The following is a 23,237-nucleotide window of genomic DNA, read 5'->3' as shown; positions in this document are numbered from 1 at the left end:
AGAGATGTGCTCCATAGGGTTTGAATAGCGTTGCCGCCGCCTGGCTCTGGTACGATGTCCGAGGGGCGTTTCTTCCGCTTTCGAAGCTTTCGGATGAATCACAAGGAACTCACTCGAAGGTCGCGTTCACTCCCAGCGATTTACGCGACAATTTTGTTTCAACTATAGATTCGCAGTTGCGCTCCGCATTTATTTCGCTGCGAAGCGGAAAATAAATTTTAAAAATCACTGGGGTGGAGCGTGATTTGGCATGGAGCGAGTGAATTGGAGGAATATTGCTATAGTTGCTTCAAAAACTTGATCCACAGAACAAAACTATGTTGCAAATACGCGCCGCTGTGTATTCAATACGCGCCTAGAAGCCGAAAACACCCGAAAGTAGCCGAAGATCGAAAACACACCAATACTTACAGACACTTTGACTGAAAAGAAAATCAAAATGGACTAATCCAAATTTAAAAAAAATTAAAAGTAGATTTTTTGGGCTGAATTAACGCTCAGAATATGGTTTTAGACTTTTTGTTCATTTTCAATGAAAATTGGACTTTTTGAAAAATTAATGCTATTTTCAGCCTTCTACGATTGGCGCGTTATAACGAGCGCATGGGCCGTGATAGAACATACCCATGAAAAGCATGCCTTAGCGAGTTCAGTATGATTTTTTAGCATAAAATCATAATTTAGATTCTTCTCTATCGATGTGTCAGAAAATATTGTCTTATTCGTTTTTCTCTGCTTGGTGACACCTTACTAAAAGTGTTTTAAAATTTAGATCGAAATGAAGAAAAACCTAAATTGTGAAATTATCACGACACAGGGGCATTTTAAGGAAAAATTCATACTTGCCATGACCAATCACAGCATTTCAAACAAATTGGTAATATTTTGCAGGCTTAAAATGTTTCAGATGCTTTAAAACAAGGGTGGCGCGTATTAGCCACATGGGGCGTTATATGAACTTTTCCCCTATCGTGTGACCAACATCTTTTTACTGAGTGTTGGTGAATCTCGTTTTTAAGCCTTTTTTTTCAGATTAAAGCCTTCAGAGTATAGGAGATGAAAGCTCAAATCAGAGAAAACAGCTTAAAACTGAGGAAAAAAGCTTAAATCTGAGAGATGTGCTCCACACGGATTGTATATCGTTGCTGGGATCTGATCGAATCATGGGCAGAGGTTACAGGTGCATTTTTGGGTTTAGGGTTCCTACGCGAGTATAAGTGAACCAACCCATCTTCCAAACACCCAGGCGGCGGCAACGCTATTCAAACCCTATGGAGCACATCTCTCAGATTTACCCTTTTTTCCCCTCGTTTTGACAGATTTAAGCTTTTTTCCTCAGATTTAAGCTTTCGTCTCCTATGCTCTCAAGGCAAAAAAAGCTTAAATCTGAGGAAAAAAAGCTTAAAAACGAGATTCACGACCACTTATTTAAAAGATGTTGGTCACACGATACATAGACAAATCGTGTAAAGTTGCCGCCATCTGCAAACACCTGCAGAGCGTATTTGTCACTTTCAGTACAAGATCATGTTTATTGAAAACGATATCCACAATTTTTTGGCATTTCAATATTCAAAGTAATTTTGTACTAGGTGACGTTTGCCGGTGAACGTGTGGAAAAAATCGGTGTTACATATGAAAACTCTCCATACAAAAACTATGGGATCGAAATGTTTGTTTACCAATCTACAAAACCAACCATTTCACCCACTGTGCTCCCAATAAAATCGCGATTCCCATCCAGAATGAAACACGCGCCGGGAATGTTCTCAAACCGTGTCGCTCGCTAGTAGTATTAAGGTAGGTACTCTCGATTCGATGGTCCTCCTAGAGTTGTTCGTGGTACCAGTTCAGCTGACCACCTTACCCTGTCTCCCCTTGCTGTATCCAACCAGTTGCAGCACGTTGCAACTTATTGTGGAGGGCGGGGGAAAGTTTTTGAGCCATCGTCGTCGCCGTCGTTCACTGGAACCGGCATCGGAATTGAAGGCAAAGAGGAAAAAATTGAATCTGCTGCTGGCCCAACTCTCGACAAACTCGACTAAACGAATCATCCACCGAGGAAGTCAATAGTACGTAAATGACTTTGCTGGCCATCGGACGCGAATCGTTTAGGTCGGTCAGTTAGTCCCAATTCTCCCCGGAACGACGGATTTCGAACGCTATCGGACCGCATTGTATCACCGATCGCTGCGCGATCGTCTTGATCCAAAACAAAAACAACAACTTGGAGTGACCACACGCGAATATCGTAGGATCGGAGAGCGTTGCGCGTGAACTCGTTTCAATCTCAACTTCCCTTTTCGTCGAAGTTTGGAAGTTTGGAGATCGGGGTTGTCGATCACTTGAGGTGCCCAAACGAAAGCGTTACAAGTGGATCAAGAATTCTCTAACGGGAATTGGTGTGTTTGAACCGAAGAGGAATAAAGGGGGAAGTCTCGATAATAAATCACCGGAGCCGGGCCGCCGCTCGGCTTGACAAAATCTGGGTGACGAAAATGGTGAACCTCCAGCCGGGAACCACCTGTGGAGTTTGGATGGTTCTTCGTACGAGTGCCATAGTGGGATACCCTCAGCCAGCAGTCAGTCAGTGAGCGAGTCCTACGGGTGATGAGTTTCGATTTCGATGAACTCTGGCTGGAGAGATTCCGGTATCGAGAGAAAGAGTGTGTTTGTGTGTGCCGCTGCTGTCGCTGATCCGGCTAAAAATAAAGCGTAATAAAATAATGCAGGCCTAATAGACCGGTCGTCGTCGGTGGTGTTGTCGAGTTCCGGACCGGCTTGGCTGCGCATTCCTACCGCCTGGAAAGTTCCGCAATGCCAAATTGGGAAGATTTCAGTGGGGACAGGTTGTTATTAATTGAACAGAAAAGTCTACATAGATATTTTTAAAAATATATTTAATTGTCATACTATACAAAGTCAACATATAATTAGCTAACCATAGCTTTTTACCTCAGATGTATTTCAATTTGAGTCACGTTCTGCTTAACTAAAGTAAAACTCCACTCCCTCGTAAATTAATCCACCAACAAAAGCCAAAGATACATTTCTAATTTAAAAACAAACCGCGAACGTGCACGACACGAAAACGTGACAAGGCGGCGCTATAACTGTCACTTTAAAGTGGCGATGAAGTGCGAATTGGAGATATCTAATAAATTCTGTAATGGACACATGAGGTTGAAGACAATTGTTAAATCCAATCAGATTGTAATTAATATCAAAACCTTCTTTTCTCACTCGCAATTATTTTGTTCATTCGACCTAATTTGAGAAAGATGCATCTTGACAAAGAAAAATGCGGGTAACAAGGATTGAATTTAAAAAAACAGTATTAATTTTAGTTGTTATTTTGAATCATCGTGTGATCAGAATCATTCTAGAATGGAAAAACAACACTTGAAAAGATTTTTGAATCCAGAAGTGTCTTGCACATCATAAATTTTTGGTTAGCGAATTAATTTTCTCATTCAATTTTAAGTGAATTAGCGGATAAGAAAGTTTCGCTTATTTTTATTATTATTGAAGTACGCTAAATCTTTTAAGTGTTGCTTTACCCATGAACGAATGGATCAAAATGTATATTCTCATACAGGTTCAGAATTTTTAAATTGATCCCTTAATATGTCCCAATGATCCCAATTTCAACTGAAATCATAGAAATGAATGTGGCATCTTGATATAAGTTGTCTTTGCGCTCCCACCTCACAGACAGTGTATGAGAGCCAAACTCAACCAACAACGTTGAACAATCGCTAGCACAGCTGACATTTGCTTAATCTAGGCAGCAATCTGGAGTTGAACCTAAATAGGGATCAGAACAGGGACTCCACATTTGGAAGCGATTCATTTAGTCCTCAATTTGCGCAACAAGTTTTAATTTTGTTCGTTCGGAAATGTGTGTGGTATAAAAGTTTTCATTCAAAAATCACAACAGATGTACTGAAAGTTTACTAAATGTAACTTTATATCATAAATATTCCTTGATTTTTCAATACATTGCCTGTAGAAACAACCACAAGCCAATGTTATAAAACAAATATTTTGAAATGTTTTTCTATTAAGTTTTTGGGCCTTTGACTGCAACTTTGAATGCTGGTTAGGCGCAGGATGAAAATAAAAAATCCAAAAAATCTATATTGCTTAAATTTTGATGTGTTTTTGTTCTGAGAAACATTTTATGAAATTATTCAAAACGCAAGCAAGAAAAATCTGCCATTTTCAATACTTTTTATTTGATTCAGAATTTTCCTTTTTTTTTAATTCGATGAAATAATTACCTTCTTCTCATGTTAGCAAAATTTGAAGCAAAAATCAATTTATGCAGCGATCTAATAGATATTGTCTCAATCACACAGCACATAAAAACGCTTCCTAATTTAACGCATGACTCCCATGTGCAGCCTTGAAAATCTGCGCCTTCTAAGTCAATCCGTCTTCATCCACCGCAAGGCCAAATCACAACAAACAATCTGCAACAGTCTTAAAAATCTGCGCATTCTCAGCCAATCCGCCCTTCCAACCGGAAGGCCAAATCAAAACAATCAGCAATAGCAGCCTTGTAAATCTGCGCTTTCTGAGCCAATCTGCCTTTTCCACCGGAAGGAATAATTTAAAAAAAAAACAATCAGCAGCAACAGTCTTAAAAATCTGAAATTTCTATACCAATTTGGCCAAAAGGCCAAATCAAAGCAAACAATCAGCAACTGCCTTAAAAATCTTCGTTTTCTAAGCCAATCCGTCGTTTTCCATTGGGAGGCCAAAGCCCATCAGTGTTTTTTTCACCGGAAGGCCAAATCAAAACAATCAGCAGAAGCACTAAAAATCTTCGCTTTTTGAGCCAATTCGTCTTTTTTCCATCGAAGCAATACCAGCCCTAAAAATCTTCGCTTTCTAAGCCAATCTGTCTTTTCCAACGGAAGGCCAAATCAAAACAAGCAATCAGCAGCAACAGTCTTAAAAATCTTCGCTTTCTAAGCCAATCGGTCTTTTCCACTGGAAGGCCAAATCAAAGCTAGCAATTAGCAACAACAGTCTCAAAAATCTGCACTTTCTAAGCCAATCCGTCTTTTTCCACCGGAAGGCCAGATCAAAACAAACAATCAGCAACAGCCTTAAAATTCTTCGCTTTCCAAGCCAATCTGTCTTTTCCACCGGAAGACGAAATCAAAGCAAGCAATCACCAACAACAGTCTTAAAAATCTGCACTTTCTAAGCCAATCCTTCTTTTTCCACCTGAAGGCCCAATCAAACAATCAGCAATAGCAGCCTTGTGAATCTGCGTTTCCTAAGCCAATCTGTCTTTTTCCGGAAGGCCAAATCAAAACAATCAGCAATAGAAGCCTTGTAAATCTGCGCTTTCTCAGCCAATCCACTTTTTCCACCGGAAGACAAAAGCAAAACAATTAATCAGCAGAATCACTAAAAATCTTCGCTTTTTAAGCCAATCCGTCTTTTTTCCACCGGAAAACCAAATCAAAACAAGCAATCAGCAGCAACAGTCTTAAAAATCTGCACTTTTTAAGCCAATTCGTCTTTTTCGACCTAAAGGCCCAATCAAAACAAACAATCAGCAACAGCCTTAAAAATCTTCGCTTTCTTAGCCAGTCTGTCTTTTCCACCGGAAGGCCAAATCAAAACAAGCACGCAGCAGCAACAGTCTTAAAAATCTGCACTCTCTAAGCCAATCCGTCTTTTTCCACTGAAAGGCCAAATCAAAACAAGCAATCAGCAACAACAGTCTTAAAAATCTACACTTTCTAAACAAATCCGTCTTTTTCCACCGGAAGGCCCAATCAAAACAAAGAATCAGCCTTAAAATTCTTCGCTTTCTAAGCCAATCTGGCTTTTATACCTGAAGGCCCAATCAAAACGAACAATCAGCAACAGCCTTAAAAATCTGCGCATTCCCAGCCAATCCGTCTTTTTCCACCGGAAGGCCAAATCAAAACAAACAATCATCAACAACGACCTTAAAAAATCTGCTCTTCTTAAGCCAGTCTAACTTTTTCCACCAGAAAGCCAAATCAAGACAAGCAATCAGCAGCAACAGTCTTAAAAATCTGCGCTCTCTAAGCCAATTTGTCTTTTTCCACCGGAAGGCCAGATCAAAACAAACAATTAGCAACAGCTTTGAAAATTTTCTTTTTCTAAGCCAATCTGTCTTTTCCACCGGAAGGCAAAATCAAAACAAGCAATCAGCAACAGCCTTGAAAATCTGCGCATTCTCAGCCAATCCGTCTTTTCCACCGGAAGGGCAAATCAAAACAAGCAATCGGCAACAACAGTCTTAAAAATCTTCGCTTTCTAAGCCAATCTATCTTTTCCATCGGAAGGCCAAATCAAAGCAAGCAATCAGCAACAATAGTCTTAAAAATCTGCACTTTCTAAGCCAATCCATCTTTTTCCACCGGAAGGCCCAATCAGAACAAACAATCAGCCTTAAAATTCTTCGCTTTCTGAGCCAATCTGGCTTTTTTACCGGAAGGCCAAATCTAAACAAGCTATCAGCAACAGCCTTAAAAATCTGCGCATTCCCAGCCAATCCGTCTTTTTTCCAACGGAAGGCCAAATCAAAACGAACAAACAGCAGCAGCTACCTTAAAAAATCTGCGCTTCTTAAGCCAATCTGACTTTTTCCACCGGAAAGCTCAATCAAAGAAAGCAATCAACAACAGCCTTTAAAAATCTGCGCTTTCTAAGCTAATCCGTCTTTTTCCACCGAAAAGCCAAATCAAAGCGAAAACCAGCTGCAGCCTTAAAAATCTGCGCTTCCTGTGCCAATCCGTCTTTCTACCGGAGGCCGAATCAGAAACAAATTATTCGTAGCAGCAGCCTCAAAAATCTGCACGCTCTGCGTTTTTTCTACCAACTACGCCATTGTCGTGCGTCCACGATAATTACGAATCTCAATTTAGAGATTCACTCAAACACGTTTGTCACTCACACGAATCGATCAATGACTGACTTTGTAATGTTTGTTTTGCCTAGTGTTGCCAAAATAACAAACGTTGCCTTAGAAATTCAATTTGTTTTATTTAACCTCAGTTTTTATTGTACAACTATTATCTTATTTTATATTTTTTAATTTGATTTATTTCCTGAATGTCCTTCATACCATCAAAAGTTGTAAGTTTTATTAATGTAAGCGATTTCGTCTAAATCGGTTGGATTTTATTCATTGTTGATACGAGTGAAAGACCTTTTTAAGCTTCCATGGAGGAGGTTGTTTAAAAAGTATAGCTTACAAAGTAATAACATTTCAATCGCTTGTAATATTTACACTTTTTAACCAAATATAGAATAAGTAAAAGCTGGTAAAAGTTAAGCAAAGATCAGTAATCAATTTCAAATTTTACCGCTGAAAAGTTAAGAAAATTTAAAGAAACATGAAATAGGACGGCTCCTAAACGATTATTATTATTCCTCTTACTGTACCTTCTCCAAGAAGTTACCAAAATAAAACAAAGAGGTAGTTGAAAGTAATGATTATGGGGTGGTCTTTTGGGCAGAAGAAACCATATTCCAAACCAAACTGTCAAGCGTCCTCTGAAACGGTGATTATCGCGATCCATAAATGGCTCTTGATAGCAATCTGAAACGGAGCTGATGATGATAATGATGATGATTCGTGAGAAACTGATATCTCATCCTAATGGGTTATTGTTTTTGTTGGGTTTATTTTGTTTTCAGACTTGACAAATTGATTTAAATAATATTGCTAATGCATAATTTAGCAAAAATAACACATGAAAACGGTAAAAAGACCAAGTTATTAAAAGTTTCCTTAAAGTTGCCTCAAAACCTCAGTTCTTAGCTTTCTGAAGAAAACAATTTCTCGAAGCAAAAATAACAGAATGCGCCCACACGTGCTCGTATGTAATCAGCACTTTATGATTCGGAAAACGCTTTTACGCTCAATAAACATTCGCCGTCAATCGTCATCATGCGGCCCTTGATCTCACGAAGCCGGAAAAACTTCAACTGTGTCGTAAACCCCCGAAACTAATAGCGGGAAAATAAAGCTTAACCTTTTCATGTTTGTAGGTTTTATTTCCGATGAGAGGCAGCTTTCGTCGAATGGTAGAACTGGGTCAAACTCTCCGAATCCACTAAACTACAGATGTCCGGAAGCTTAGCATTGGAGGGAAATATTTTTGGAACCAAATGGCCTGCGCCCAGTTATTGAAACAAACAACCTTAAGAAGAGTACGAATGTTTGGGAAAACTTGTTTCAACTCGGTGAGTCGATAATAGATAGATTTTCTTCTCGTTTATGATAGGGAGGATGGATTTTAACCTTGAACGTTCGTCGTAACATCAAACATAAATCCATGTTTATGATCCTGATTGTGTATAAACATCTTCCAAAAATGCTTTCTTTTAAATAAGTTAGACTCCGTTATATTATAGCTCCAGCTTCAATCAACAAAGTCGAATATATTCTCCGTGGGCCTCGATTTTATGATGCGACGTCAATATTAATAAGCCACTTAATGTTACACATCCCAAATCAACAGGCAACCAACCCTCTCCATTCAATAAAATCTCGATATTGTATCTTACAGCAAAACGATAAAATGAGGGAAACCGAAGGGCGAGAGATCGATACCATCCCTGTCCATCACGTGTCAATATTGAATCTTGGTGATGTTGTAACAAATATCCTATCAATTTTTTGGGTATAGTGGTTTGTATTACATAGACAGCTCTAATATGTATATTTTTAATATGAAGTACAAGAGTTCTTCCTAAAGGCCATACTTTATAAAAAAAAAAGTGGCACAAGAAAGTTACTCGCTAAAAATCTAAATATTTACTGAGGCTTTTTCTGCGAGTCAAGTGTAGTGAATAGTGGAATTTCGTCTTCCTGACTTTAAGAAATGTTTCAGGACAAAAAACAAGCATTAAATGAGCTCCAAATCACAAGACCGATCACAACACATCGGAGCTGGCACTTCTAACCTGGAGAAGCTATTGGAGTAAGAATTATGAGGAAAAATTTGGACGGTTACGTCATGTGACTCGCTGAATAAGCCCAACTGATTACCTTCTATAAAGTTTCCTATCCTGGCAAAGGGACTTAAATGGTCTTCTAGCTGAAGGGTTATTTTGGAATTAATATCATCTCTTTTTTGGTTTTCTACCGAGCTGGCAATGAGAAGGCCGCTTCAATATTTGTGCCAGACCATTCCAGTTCAAATGACCTGTTTTAACAAATCAAACCGTTTTAATTTTTTATACGATTGCTTTATTACATGGAGCATGTAAAGGGATTTCTACAAACGTCGGTGTGCACGAGAACGAGCACAGCACTAGATTTTCTTTCCACCGATTTCGGAAACGGCTTCCGGCTCATTTTCAGGTTCTGACAGCAGTCGCATCCCTCTCGTACTCCGCAATCGTACATCTTCAGTCCGACCACCTGATTTTTCTGCATCATCTCACCGATCGAATTTAGCTCACGATGCCCAAAGCGCCGTTGTCACACATGCTGGCAGTCAACGTTATGGTGATCTTTTACTGCCATGACCACTTCCTGCGATGTCTTCACCTTGTAGAGTACGCCAGTCATGACTGCGGTCGCCACTTGTTGGCCTCCGGCGAGAATCGAGCATCCTCCTTCGTTGAATAGTACTTCTGCTCCTTTTTCGACTAGCATTGGTACAGACAGCAGATTCATTTCCAAGCTCGGCACAAACAGAACGTTTCCAAGGGTGATCTTCGTAGTTTTTCCATTGTCATGGTAACACAACAATTGACCATCGCCAACACCTTCAACTTTTTTCGATTTTTCCATCGGCCAGGCTGATCGTTTTCGCGTGGCTTTCGACGATCTTGTTGAAAAACTCTCTGTCGCCGCACATGTGCCGGAACGCTCCTGAGTCCACACCACAATCCAGTCACCAACATGTGTTTGCGTACTGCCCATCAGAGCAAATGTTACGTATTGCTCTCCACTACGGGCAGCTTTTGCCTTTGGCGATCGACCTTTTTCCGGTTCCATTTTCTTCGCGTATAATCGACATTTCTCTTGTTTGTGGCCACTTGTCTTGCCGAAATGGCACACCAGCGATTTCTTTTTCCCGATGAAACTTGTCTTCAGCGCTGCCGGCTGCATCCTAAGGGTCCGCGTTCTCGTTTCGCCACTTCGTCAAATAGCTTACTCTTCACCAGCTCCAGTTTCAGCTCATCGTCGGAACGGCTCTCTTGTGCCGTCGTGAGTGTTTCGAAGGAATCAGGGAGGCTTCTAAGGACTAGCGCGACCATCAGTAGCTCCCCGAGATCCTGTCCAGCACACGACAGCTTCGCAGCTCTTCCAGTTAAAAAAGATGGCTCTGTCCCCGTCCTTGTACGTTATGTTGCAGATCCTTTTCAGTACCGCAACCTTCGAGCAGAGAGACGTTTTTTCGTGGTGCTTCTTGAGGTTGTCCCAAGCTTCCCTGGCGATCTTCGAATTGCGTATCAGGGCATGTTGCTGATCCTCAACGAGCAGTGCATTGGTCGCCCTCGCTTTGCGTTCTCCTCCCATCCATACATCCGTCATCAGCGACGGAACTTCATCCTCAATGTACTTCCACATGTCCTCACATTTCAGCCTTGAATATCCATACCGAGTAGTTGGAACCATTCAGTTTTACGATTGAAACCTCTCGGCCCCTTCCTTCCATGACGATTCCCGAAACTTTCAAACTTGACAGCGAAAAATTCTTTTTAAAATAACGTCTACTGTGATCTGAGCCCACAACCTATTGGGGATTCGGAGGGCAAGTAAAGTTCGACTGAACTGTTTGGCTGTTAACTAAAGACTAAATTTTATTTTCATGCAATGGGCGATGGAATCGAAAAGTTATTCTTTCTTTCCTTAAGAAAAACCCGTAAGATCTGTCAAAAGTTGGGTGAAATTTTAGCTGCATCCCGCTTGCACTAATGCAAAACCATCACCCAAATTCGGCAGCGCTTCCATCGCCTATAGGCGATGAAGCGGTGCCAAATTTGGGTGATGGTTTTCCACTAGTGCAAGCGGGATGCAGCTAAAATTTCACCCAACTTTTGACAGATCTTACGGGTTTTTTTTTAGGAGAGAAAGAATAACTATTCGATTCCATCGTCCATTATATTATCCTATAACTAGGTTGCTTCGATTCGTAACTACTAACAGATTATTCGGTTATGCCTCCTCACGGTGTACAATATAATAAGGTGATATCTTCCCGATGATGTCGTCATTACTATCCATCTAGTGATCTGATTCGGCTCGCTATAGGCAGATAGTAATGACGTCACTAGTTTGCATTCAAACGAGTTGTTTACTCGTGTTAGTAGCCTACCTTATATACTTATACCGTGATGCCTCCTGTTACTTCAAAATTCTGTCATGGATGATGTTTGATTGAACTGAAACAAAGCTTGAAACAAGAAGAACACCCCAAATTAACTGCGTCCATTTCACAATTCAAGAGAGTTATTTCCACCGGATCGTTATCATATTTATGTAAATATTGCAATCATCCATCGAAGGTACAATTAGCATATATACCAACCTTAATGGGTCACATTTTATGAGATGTCTCAACCCTCCTTTGTTCAAATAGCGTATAATTAAATGTGCAATCAAGAACATGTCGCCAAAAGCTATAATGTTACAAACCATTTCGAAGTATTATGATTATGAGAATTACTGGGTATACCATAATGATCATAGCCCTCCACCCCTTCACGACAAAAACGTCCTAGAAATCGAACCCCCTGAACGAATTTACCGTCGATCTTTTCCTCGGAATCATGTACCGGGCAGGGCACTCACTTTAAACCAGTGCAATTATTCCAATCAAGAGCAATCAATTTCTCCCCACGATCCGGACCTTAAAGTCTGGGGCTCCACAGTTTTCCAACGATGCAACCATGGTGGTGAAAAATCATCTCGATAATGGACAGCCAAAGCCCTGACCCTTAAGGCGCGATCACGATTCTTCCGTCGAGCGACTTCTTATGGAGACGTCTAGGCTTCGAGCTTTGCCGCCGGCCAAAGTTTGCACCACCGAAGTGTGCAGGAAAGCCAAAGTTTATGCAAATATCAATTTGCGCGAACATGGGTTTCATTTTTGCATGATGACGTGAAGTGCCCCGTATAGGGCTATACCCGAGGTCTTAATGTGAGAAATGATACCGCAGATGTCAGTCCGCAGAGCATCAAAAGTGCATTATGATAGTTGGAGTCCATTTGAAAGCATAAGGGGATTTTCTTAATTGAATGGTCCATTTGCTTAAATAATATCATAAGTTTTTGAACATCACCTTACCAAAACTTATTAATTAACAAGCAAAATTTATTGCTTTTGCAATCTCATAATTTATCTAAAGGGTGATACGGTCAAAATTTGGTCAAGGGAAAACGTGTAAATCGGTGAAATCGTTCATTTAAAAAATCAAATTATTTCTTTTTCAAGTTTAATTAATATAAAATTCAGGAAAAATATTCAGTTAGGCTTCCGCTTTTCCAAATCCGAATTGCCGGGCCTTACGCTTAACCCCTGCCATCAGATTTTGTACAGCCACCTTGTCCACCTTCTTCGCCGCAGAAAGCCAGTTTTCCTTGAACTGCTGGTCGTCCTTAGCAGTTTTTTTGGTCTTCTTTAGGTTCCGCTTGAAAATAGCCCAGTATTTCTCAATTGGGCGGAGCTCTGGCGTGTTGGGAGGGTTCTTGTCCTTTGGAACCACCTGCACGTTGTTGGCGGCGTACCACTCCACGACCTTTTACCGTAATAGCAAGATGCCAAATCCGGCCAAAACAGTACGGAACAACCGTGTTTCTTCAGGAAAGGCAGCAGACGTTTATTCAAACAATCTTTCACGTAAATTTCTTGGTTGACAGTCCCGGAAGCTATGAAAATGCTGCTTTTCAAGCCACAGATACAGATGACTTGCCAAACCAGATATTTCTTCGCGAACTTTGACAGTTTCATGTGCTTGAAAATATCTGCTACCTTTCCCCTTCCTTTTGTCGTATAAAACTCCTGTCCCGGAAGCTGCTTGTAGTCGGCTTTGACGTAGGTTTCGTCGCGCTTTGGCCGTCGTATTTTGTTTATCATCGCGATTTCGAATCACTACCTTCTTGATAGTATATAGTCCGGCTCGTGTTTTGGCTCGATGCACAGTTGTAGACGATACACCCAGCTTATTTGCGGCATCTCGGAGAGAGAGGTTAGGCTTTCGCTTGAAACTAGCGGCAACTCTCTTTGTCGTCTCAGCGGCTTCCGGTTTTCGATTTCCCCCCGATCCAGACTTTCTGGCTGTCGACAAACGTTCCCCAAACACTTTAATTACATTTGTTACGATTGATTTGGCAACTTTTAGCGGTTTTGCCAGCTTTGCGTGCGAGTAGCTGGGATTTTCGCGATGCGCGAGCTAAATTTTGATACGCTGCTCTTCTTCCTTGGACGACATTTTGACAACTGAAGAGTGAATTCCAAAATCAAAATAGGAGCAACATTCTACACACACACACACCTTCAAAATGAGGGTGTTCAAGTTTTTAAATGCAAAATTGAAAGGAATACGTCAAGTTAATATTGACCAAATTTTGACCGTATCACCCTTTATCAGATATATGGTACGTGTGTAAAAACAATTTGTTTCCCAAACCTGGCTCGTCAAAGTTTTGAAAAATTCTACAGAAACTCATTTTTTGTCTATAAGAGGGAAGCCAACAAAAGCAGCCTCACTCAAACATTGATCGTCACTCGTCAGAGATCCGTCCCATCAACGGCTTTAACGGAGCGATTCGATTTCAATTTTTATCACACTCACTTTTAATTACCCTACCATCAATCAAACGAGGAACAACTTAATCAACTGGAACCGTGCAGTTCAAGTTGCTATCGCTCTAACTGTGAAGCGACCCAAGGGGATGGCCACTAGTTTTATCCTCTTTCGGAATCGAAGCTCCCATTTCAATCGCATAAATCCATATGAATGTACTCTCGCTTAGGTATCTTGCAGAGCCGTTTTCTATCGCCCATTTAGCACCTTCTTCGAATGTTGGCAACTCGACTCGGCCGGCACCAGGTGATACCATTTCTGATTGCAAAGGGCGCAATCCGGCCAGTTGCCACACTTGTAGCAGCCCAGATGAGATAATCATAAAATTGTTATCATTTTTATGGAAAACAAGTGAATCGTATAAAGTCTAGCTAGTAGCTGGCACTTTCAACGGAAGATTGGAGTTAAACGGTTTCCCTCTGCTGTGCCAAATTGAGGATGACTCGAAAAGCCCTCTGCGTCGGCCTCAGCCTGAGCTCTGCTAAGCCGAAGGGTATTTGCGGAAGATCCGCTATCGGAATTAAATGTCTAGTACATGTGCTCATAATGGGACCTGACTGGCATCTGGAATGCCGTGCCATCTTTAAGCGTTTGTGCCTCACTCCTTCTGACAAACCCGGCCAGCACATCATGAAACAGCAGTTTGTATTATTTTTCCTATCGTTCGGTGTTGTGCTATTTTCATTCGTTTATTTTTTGTTAGCCCATACAAATGTATCCCCCCTACTCATCGGTTTCCATGCAGAGAAGTCAGCAAGCTGAAGTTAGAGCCCATACCGAAGATCGTAAAATATGAGATGAAGGCAATATTTATTATGACAACAGACGACGAACGGTGGCTTCAGAATCGATATTTTTCGCTTGAAAGACATTGGATGTGCCGTTTTCAAGGCAAATCCGGTCTTAGCCTAAGGAGATGTCAAGTTTTAAAGCAAAGGGATATAACTTTCGGTGCGGTAAGAAAAATGCGACGCTTACTCAGTAGTCAGAACTTTATTAAACACTCCTATCTAGGATTACTTGACAGAAGGTCGAACATTGTACAACAAGTAGGGGAGGAGCGGGCTATATGCGCCTATTAAGCAGAATATTGATTAAATCAAATATTAGGGGAAAGTCGGGTAAGACGGACACAGCGGGTAAAACAGACACTTTCAATATTTCGAAAATTACAATGTTTGGCACAAACCTAATGATAGGAATATGTTCGCCTCAAGTGTATCAACACTTTCGAGACCCTTTGTTTATTTATAGCAAGCAAGGTCCCGTAATAGTAAACAAAACAAACAAAAACTTTGAGGATCCATTATCTGATGTAATTTTCCCTCATAAAATACTTCATAAGTCGCAAAATTTTCAAAACTTTCAACCGTTTTCAATGGTAGAGTGTATATTAGGCTTCTTTTTAACCATTTGGAGGAAAATCTGCGAATTTCGGTCAAAGGGCTTTAAAAAACAAACGTTTTGAAAAAAAAAGTTGCTAAAGCGGGCAAGACGGACACTTCAAGGTCGGGTAAAACGGACACATAAGTTTCTACAGGTATTTTAACTACCCATCTACCCATCTGTTAAACTGCCCATCTGCACGAAAACTGCAATGAAAAAAGCAATATCTGATTTTCTATAGCGATTCTACCTTAGGGTGTCCGTCTTACCCGACTTTCTCCTACATCCAATATGTGTACAAAAACTATATACACATGAGCAGACATCTGTTTTCAACACATTGGAGTAAATTTTTTGTTGAAATCTCCTTCGGTTTTTGAGAAATCGATTTTTTTATAACTGTTGTCAAAATTGTCGAACCTCAAACCGTGCGGGCGAAATGCGCCTATTTATGTTTTAGGCAAAATTTCTGTTTTTTTGGCAATATTTCCGTACAATTTTATTAGAAATGCTAGAAACTGATAGCTTTCATACGACAAAGCTGAAGTTTTATAAAAACAAATATTTCTGTTGTTATTTTTTAGAATAAAACAAAAGTTAGGGTAGCCATATTATGGAGGAAGTTCATCCATGAGAAAAACTTTATAAAATCTGTTTTAAGATCTTCAATTCTCTCTAAAGGTTTTGTTTAGAACTTAAATTTAAAGTTTTGATGATAAAAATCATACATTTACTCTATTTTACCTGTTATGTTAAGATATCGGCATTATACAAACATTATGGGGGCATACAAAAACACTCCTTCATTCCATTTCCAATCATTATGAAACCATCATAAAAGCTTAAATTTGTTTTATTTCTTAGGTTCATTTGAATAAGAAACTAAAACCACGCAATTGTTTGTTTTGAGCTTCTTCACGTATAATTTTTAAAAGTCCAAATATTACATCAAAAGGTATCAAAACCTAGTATGATTTTTTTTTGAGTTGGTTTATTCATAAAATTCTAGAGTTTGTTTTGATTAGGTCGTATGAACCACTTGGCATGTTTTGAGAAAATCGATGTTTAAGTTTCGAAACACCTTTTTAATTCTTTTTTTATGATTGCTGGTCAAATTCATCTGCAAATGCGAAATTTAATGTTATACTGTACGCAGAACATGATGATGTCCTTGAAACTTGCATTAATTCATTTCTTATCAATGAAGAAGTACTTACGACATATTGCATTCCTGTTTTGGCGCAAACGTCCTTTTGATCAAACGATAATTTTTGTTCCATAAACTGATTTGATCGGCCCAAATCTTCACTTATTAATTCGAAGTTGATTAAAAAAGGTTTTCGATGATAATCCTATCCAATTAGAACGCGGAAGTCATTGATCGAAAGTAATTTGTAATTATAGCATTGCGGGACTGGCTATTGGGAGTCCACCCGGATATTTCCAACACTACCATCGGGGCTACTAGTCGTTCGAGCAGTGTGAAAAGCATCCATCTCTTTTGTTTACTTAGTTTGCCTCTGTTATAAAGAAAATAATACTGAATACATTCACACGGTGGAAAGTAAAGCTTATCGTACTCACCCAACACCAATTCTGATCCATCTATGATATTAGGACTGCTATGATCACTCCAGGACACAGTTTCTTTTTATATTCACACGATTTTTATTCACTTTGGGAAGAACTTTTCGCGGCGAAGCATAACGTCGTAAAAACTAACCTGCCCGAATTGTTTTAGCGACCTTTTGCATCACGGCAAATACACGCAACGCCAAATGACCTAAAAACCAAATTGCACTCAAAAATGAGAAAGTCAACATACGTCCAAAATTCAAATGATTATGTAAAAATTATTTAAAGATAAAATGAAACCAATTATTTACCAAAGATAAAATACATGTTTATCAATCTTTTGCAGTAAATAACTCAATTTTGTTTATATTGGTTCATACGACCTAATCAAAACAAACTCTAGAATTCTTTCTTGCCGTATGTCCGAAGCGTATTACCCTCAAAATGCATTGATTAGATATGTTGTCCTGTCAGCCATCTCTTCAAACAGCCGTAGGTGCATTTAACCCGATAGGCTCATTTAAGAAACCTTTCCCCTATTGATAGTCTTATTCCGAGTTTCTATGAGCTAGTTGGCTGATGATCTTCGTTTAATTTATTTTCCTCAAGGAGCATTGAACTTTGCATGTAAAATTTTGGGGGTCTAATAAACGGTTTTCCAACGGTTATTTTATAGGATCGATCGTTCGAAGATGTATTTGACAGTTGTTCCCAAAAATGTACTACATCATAATAAAGATAAAAAAAAAATCTACCCTCAGAAATAAATGAAATACAAACATAATTTTAATCTATTTATCAAGTGACTTCTAGATGATAAATTACTCTAGTCATTGAAAAACTGACGCTATAATTATTTTTCATCCACTGGAAACATTTCACATTAAGAAATCATACGGTGCATAAATTTTATCACCGAAACATTTCAGCTGTCATTTTCTTCTTTTTTCTTGGGCTGGTGTTTTCATTTGTTTACTTTTTAACTTTGGAATTATCGTAGCAGCAGGTGAGTGTTTTCACAAATTTAGGTACTTTTTTTTCCTATTTTTCATGCGATTTCATGCGATTCATAGAAAATTGGGTGAGAAATGCGGTCTCGAAGAGAAGGTCTGCTGATGGAAAGTTAGAATCTGCAGATAATTTTACAAACGAAGAGTTGGCAGCATAGGAGGCTCTTTCAAACTCCATGGATTGTGATGAATCGCGATCATTATTGGTCAAAACATTGAGAATTCGGAATGATCTCCGTAAACACAATAATACAGATGGCATTTTTAAGGCGTTTTTCGTTCTCATGGAAGAAGATTTTGTAATATATAATTATGGTTGCTCACTACAAAAATGTTAATGTATTATTTTATTTCAGCTAAATTTTTTAATTTCTACTAATGTAAAAAATTTAAAAAGCGATGCCAACGTGGATTCTGTTTTTTTTTTTTTAATTTTTTAAGTATAAATTTTGTTTTGATTTTATTTTAAGCTTAAAATAAAGAACATTGTAAATCTTTTCATCTCTTTATTTTTATTTGTTCCGAAAATTTTTCATTCCACCACCAGATGTCACTGTTGTCCATTTCTCAATGCATAAATTTTAATCGCAGAAATATTTATCAGAGAAAAATATCCCAGTAATTACACCATGAGAAATATTCTTGTGCGTAAAGAGGGAGAAATCTGAAAATACCTTTAAAGTAATTGTTTGGTATTTTATTTATTTCTGAGTGTAAATGGTAGTTTGAAGGAACGAGAGCTTTTGTTGAGGTTCAGTGAAAATTTTGAAGATTGGATTACCTGTGGAACAAGCGTCATACTGTGAAAGTTTCGATTCAGATAAATCCATTTTTTGTATTTTTTTTTGTTTTCAAATTGAGCATTATCACTTCAAACCCGAATTCTATAGAATCATATGAAACGTTTGGCAAAGAACTCCACGCTTCATTCCTCCCTCTTGTTTCTGTTTCTTATGCGTTTTACATCACATGGTTGGCCTGGCCGTAGTAGTATCTGCAATGCATGTTCTATTTATCAAATATCTACTATGTAGATACAAAAAATGAGGAAAGCAAGTTTATCATTTTCCAGGATGCCTACAAGTTTTGGTCATGTTCGTGTTAGAAAATAAGAAGAAAAAGAAGAAGATGAAGATGAAGAAAAGAAAAGATACAAACCAGCTAGAATCATGTTGAATCTTACAAATTTGGTTTGCATTCCCCGGAAAAATTGCATGACATCAAAATAGCTAAGATAAAAATGATTTTTTTTTTTTCAAATAACGTAACGATGAGCATAGATTAGATAAAATGATTCGCTGTCTTTGAAACAAACAAACCAAGATCTACAATTGTCTCATACATTATAAAAAAACATACACCTTCTTAGCAGATTTAGGCTTTACAGACTGAATACATGACGTGGACAACTTAAGATTAACACATTTAACACCCAGTACCGAGATGGGAATCGAACCCATCCCATCAGTGGTCCAGCGATTACCGTCTTGCCACTCGACCACCGAGACGTACATATGATACATTATGATGGGTTTTGAAGTTTCTGAAGCCCTATAGAAAACATTTAGTGTATTTTATTGGCAATTTTGGAAGGCTCTTCCATCGAAAAGTGCACATTTAAGCAATGCCTCCTTTTTTGTGATTATTTTTGATGATAAGCGAAACCATTTCCAATTAAAATTATCGGGGAAATCGATGGAACTAGAAAAGATTTGAATGTTCATGGTCGGTTTTTTTTAAATTCGACATGACCTCGGAGAGGAAGACTGAAATTCGCTGTATCGTTTTCTGTATCATTTTTTTACTGTTCGGCAAAAAACCAGAAATTTTCGGAAAGATTTGTAATCGTTCAAATTTTAACTTTAGTTTTTTAGTTTTAGTTTTAGTTTCGTGTAACGAGTCATTTAACTCAGTTGTTAAGGTGCTAAATTTAAGTCTTTTGAGCTAATTGCAGCAGATTCAAAAGTAAACGACGAAATCGAATACACCAGTTAGATTTTCCAATGCCAGTCTGTAAACTCTGTCGAAAATATAAATTTTGAACTATATAAATATGTTGTTCGGTCTATGGGAACTACCAAGAATCTAATTCTGTTATTTGAGCTGTTTCCAGAACCACCATTAATCAAAAAATAATAGATTACCAGATTCAAAAACTTCAACGAAATTTGAGCGAACTAATACGCCTGAACCTGCAAGAATTTGCCTGAACAATACAAAACCTAAATAAATAATTATTTGATGCAAAACAAGTGCTTTTCAGCATCAATAAAGTTTCATTGAAAATCACTGAATAAGAAAGCAAATTTTGAACCATCGCACTGGTCGGTAGATTGATAAGAGAAATTTGACGTTTGGACGATTTTTGGCTTTCTTACAGAAAGGCATAGGGAACGGTCAGTTGGGGATATCATTAATTAAGGGTCCAAGACCCCACTTTATAGGTACCATCGACTCAGCTCGACGAGTTACGATGATGTCCGGGAATTTGTATGTTCCATAAAAACGTTCTTAACACATTAACTCCTATTCTAGGTTTCACGATTTTGATGAATTTAGTATCAAAAAATTGGATTTTTTTTCTTGTAGGACCTATCTCAAAACCAAAAAAAAAACAAAATTGTTTAAAATTTTTCTATTCCATAGAACATATCATGCTTACGTTGGCTCCAAAAAAGGTAGCCATTTGCTCAGCAGCAGTAGCCAGCAATCGCTAAATTAAGTACAAAGGCGATCAAAAATTTGACAAAAATTTCATAAAACAGCACTCAGCAGAGAATTGATCCCACGCCATCTAGCATGAGAGTTTAGGAGGTTAACCCCTTGACCACTAGTGAGCGTCGAGATATGTGGCTCTCAAACTTTAACAGTTTGAATTATTTGGATTATAAATGAACTCGTTGAATATAAGTTCGTTTATCCTCCAAAAAACGTACTGGGCACCTTTTTTTTTATATTGAGTTTAGTAATTTTTGCTATCGATTTTCTTTAATCATAATCTTTTTTATAGATTAATAATAAATAATTCAGAAATAAGGAATCCATTATTGTGTCATTTATTTCCAAAGATAATTGACACTCTGTAAGAAAGCCTCCAATCCACTGATAAGTGTATTAAATCGGGTTTTTCTTTTATTTAGCCAGTCTTCCTGCCCCAGGACATGACCAATTTGGCTGGTACCCTTCTGTATATTAGGCTGAGTCGATTTGGGGTAATTTTTCAATTTCTCAAACCCTGGGATCTAAAAAGCTGCGTTTTGGTTCAAAAGTCATCCTCATTATTTTTGTGGAATTTTTAGGTTACATTTACATGAGTAAAATCGAATATTTTGTACCGAAAAATCAACATAATTTTTTATTCTTCTGTGGAACCGAATCTGCTAATGGTCAATTTATAAATTCTCTAAATGAAATTTTCCGCCGAACAACTCAGTCGAAGACCCTTAGTTTATTAAACAATAAAGTTATTAGCCGTTTTACAGGGATACGTTATTTGGCATTGAAAAATAATAAATTCAATTAACATCACTGCTAAGCGCCTAGCATGTTATTGCAAGACTACTTTTCATGTTATACAGTCCCCCCACAATCATGGGTCACACACAATTATTAGTCACCTATCATTTGAACAGCTGATATCTACTGAACTGAAAGAAATTTTTTCGTACTTTTATTTTTAGTTAATCGAAAATATCATCAAAATGCATAAACAATATCATGTGTGCCTTTGATAACATTAAAATAGCCGTTTGAACAGTTTTTATCATACGTGAACTAATATCTGTCCAACTATCGCATAAAATTCCAATGTGATAAGGTTGACATCTTATACCATTAAGCCCCTTATGCGGGTATTTTAAAGATTCCAACAAAATAAATTGGCCTCATATAAGCACAAAGGACCAGTTTACATTTTACAAATGAAACTGAGCGAATAAAACTCAAAAATTCAATACTAATTCGCAAAATAAAAGTGACCCATAATTGTTACAGCATCCACCAAATTCCACACAATCATGGGTCACTTTTTTGCAAGCAAAGCAAAACATTTCTTGGTTGCTAGCTCAACCAAAATGCCCCTTGAATGTATACTAGCAAAGAATGCCCCCGAATGTTTGTTAGCAACTTGTTGATTTATATGTTGATATTCGGGTGTTGCCATGGGCTTCTATGTGACTAATAATTGTGGGCTATTTGACTAATAATTGTTGCGGGCTACAGTTTTGACCCATGATTGTGGTTTTGAAAAATGTTGATTGTTTCGGTAAATTATTTTATTTCTGAACAAAAGTGAAAATAAAAAAATATTTGAATTCAAAGAGGAAGTATAGAATGACTGAAATCCATGAAAAGCTTGATATTTGGTCAACTAACACCCGAATAAACAAACAATTTGTGGTGAAAGGATACGTTAAGTGACTAATGATTGTGGGGGGACTGTATTTGCGAGGCACAAGCAGTGATGTCATTTCAGTTTATTATTTTTCAATGCCAAAAGATTTGCCCCTATTAAACAGCTGATTACCTTTTTGCCTAGTAAGATACAAAGTTACGGTCTTCGACAAAGTTGTTCAGCGGATTTCATTTAGAGAATTTATAAATTGTCACAAAAACCATAAGCAGGCTCGATTCCTCAGAAGAAACAAAAATGATGTTGATTTTTCAGTACAAAATACTAAATTTCCCATACAAATCTTAAGGTTCAAATTCACTCATGTAAACGTTAGTTAAAAACTCAGCAAAAAATCAAGGATGAGTTTTGAACCAAAACGAAGCTGTTTAGACCCCAGGGTTTGAAAAATTCAAAAATGACCCCAAATCGACTCAGTCTTATGTACATGTACATTAGACCGCCCCAAATTTGTATGAGAATTTCAAGCTTGTGTAATGTTATGCGCTGCAGGCTTAACTTGATCATAGGCCTAGGTCAAGCTCTCATGTCAAATTTGTTTGTATGGGATTTTGGGATATTTTGTTCGGTTCACGAAAATCCAGTTTTTCATGAATAACTTCGGGAAATTTCTTTTAAAAGCGGTTTTCCTTAAAGCCTAAACTATGACAAATATGTAATCCGAAGACAGAATTTCGATTCGACTTATGATAAAAAAGTTATTAAACTTCAAAAATGGAATAACTTTTTTCAGGGTGATATTCATCAATGTGAATGCTGCGTCAAAATGTTCAAAGCAGTGTCTCTCATTTATAGTGATGAATATCACCCTTAATAAAGATAACTTTTTTTTGAAGCTTAATAACTTTTGTGTCTTAGCTTGAATTGAAATGCAGTGTTCCGATGAAATATTTGTCATAGTTTAGGCTTTAAGGAAAACCGTTTTTGAAAGTAATCGGCCGAAGGGGCCCTAAGTTATTCATGAAAAACTAGATTTTCGTGTTCCTTCCGTACAAAATGTCCTAAAATCCCATACAAACTTTAGGCTCGTT

At 38.1% G+C, this 23,237-nt stretch overlaps 1 protein-coding gene across 2 annotated transcripts in view; it reads left to right on the top strand.

Moving 5' to 3' along the window:
* The window catches only part of LOC129752115 (monocarboxylate transporter 12-like), a 308,960-nt gene that overhangs the window by 125,480 nt on the left and 160,243 nt on the right, over positions 1-23,237 (top strand). The window contains exon 1 of one of the 2 annotated variants that reach the window (XM_055747913.1): positions 2,190-2,849. The exons of the other annotated variant lie outside the window; for it this stretch is intronic. The gene's annotated coding sequence lies outside the window, so the exon portion shown is untranslated. Of the gene's footprint in view, positions 1-2,189; positions 2,850-23,237 lie in introns of those variants that run through there. 2 annotated transcript variants of the gene reach the window in all.

Source organism: Uranotaenia lowii, chromosome 1 (genome assembly GCF_029784155.1).
Source record: "Uranotaenia lowii strain MFRU-FL chromosome 1, ASM2978415v1, whole genome shotgun sequence".
Taxonomy (NCBI): domain Eukaryota; kingdom Metazoa; phylum Arthropoda; class Insecta; order Diptera; family Culicidae; genus Uranotaenia; species Uranotaenia lowii.
The sequence above is the reverse complement of the archived record's forward strand: the minus strand, read 5'-3'. Positions and strand labels throughout refer to the sequence as shown.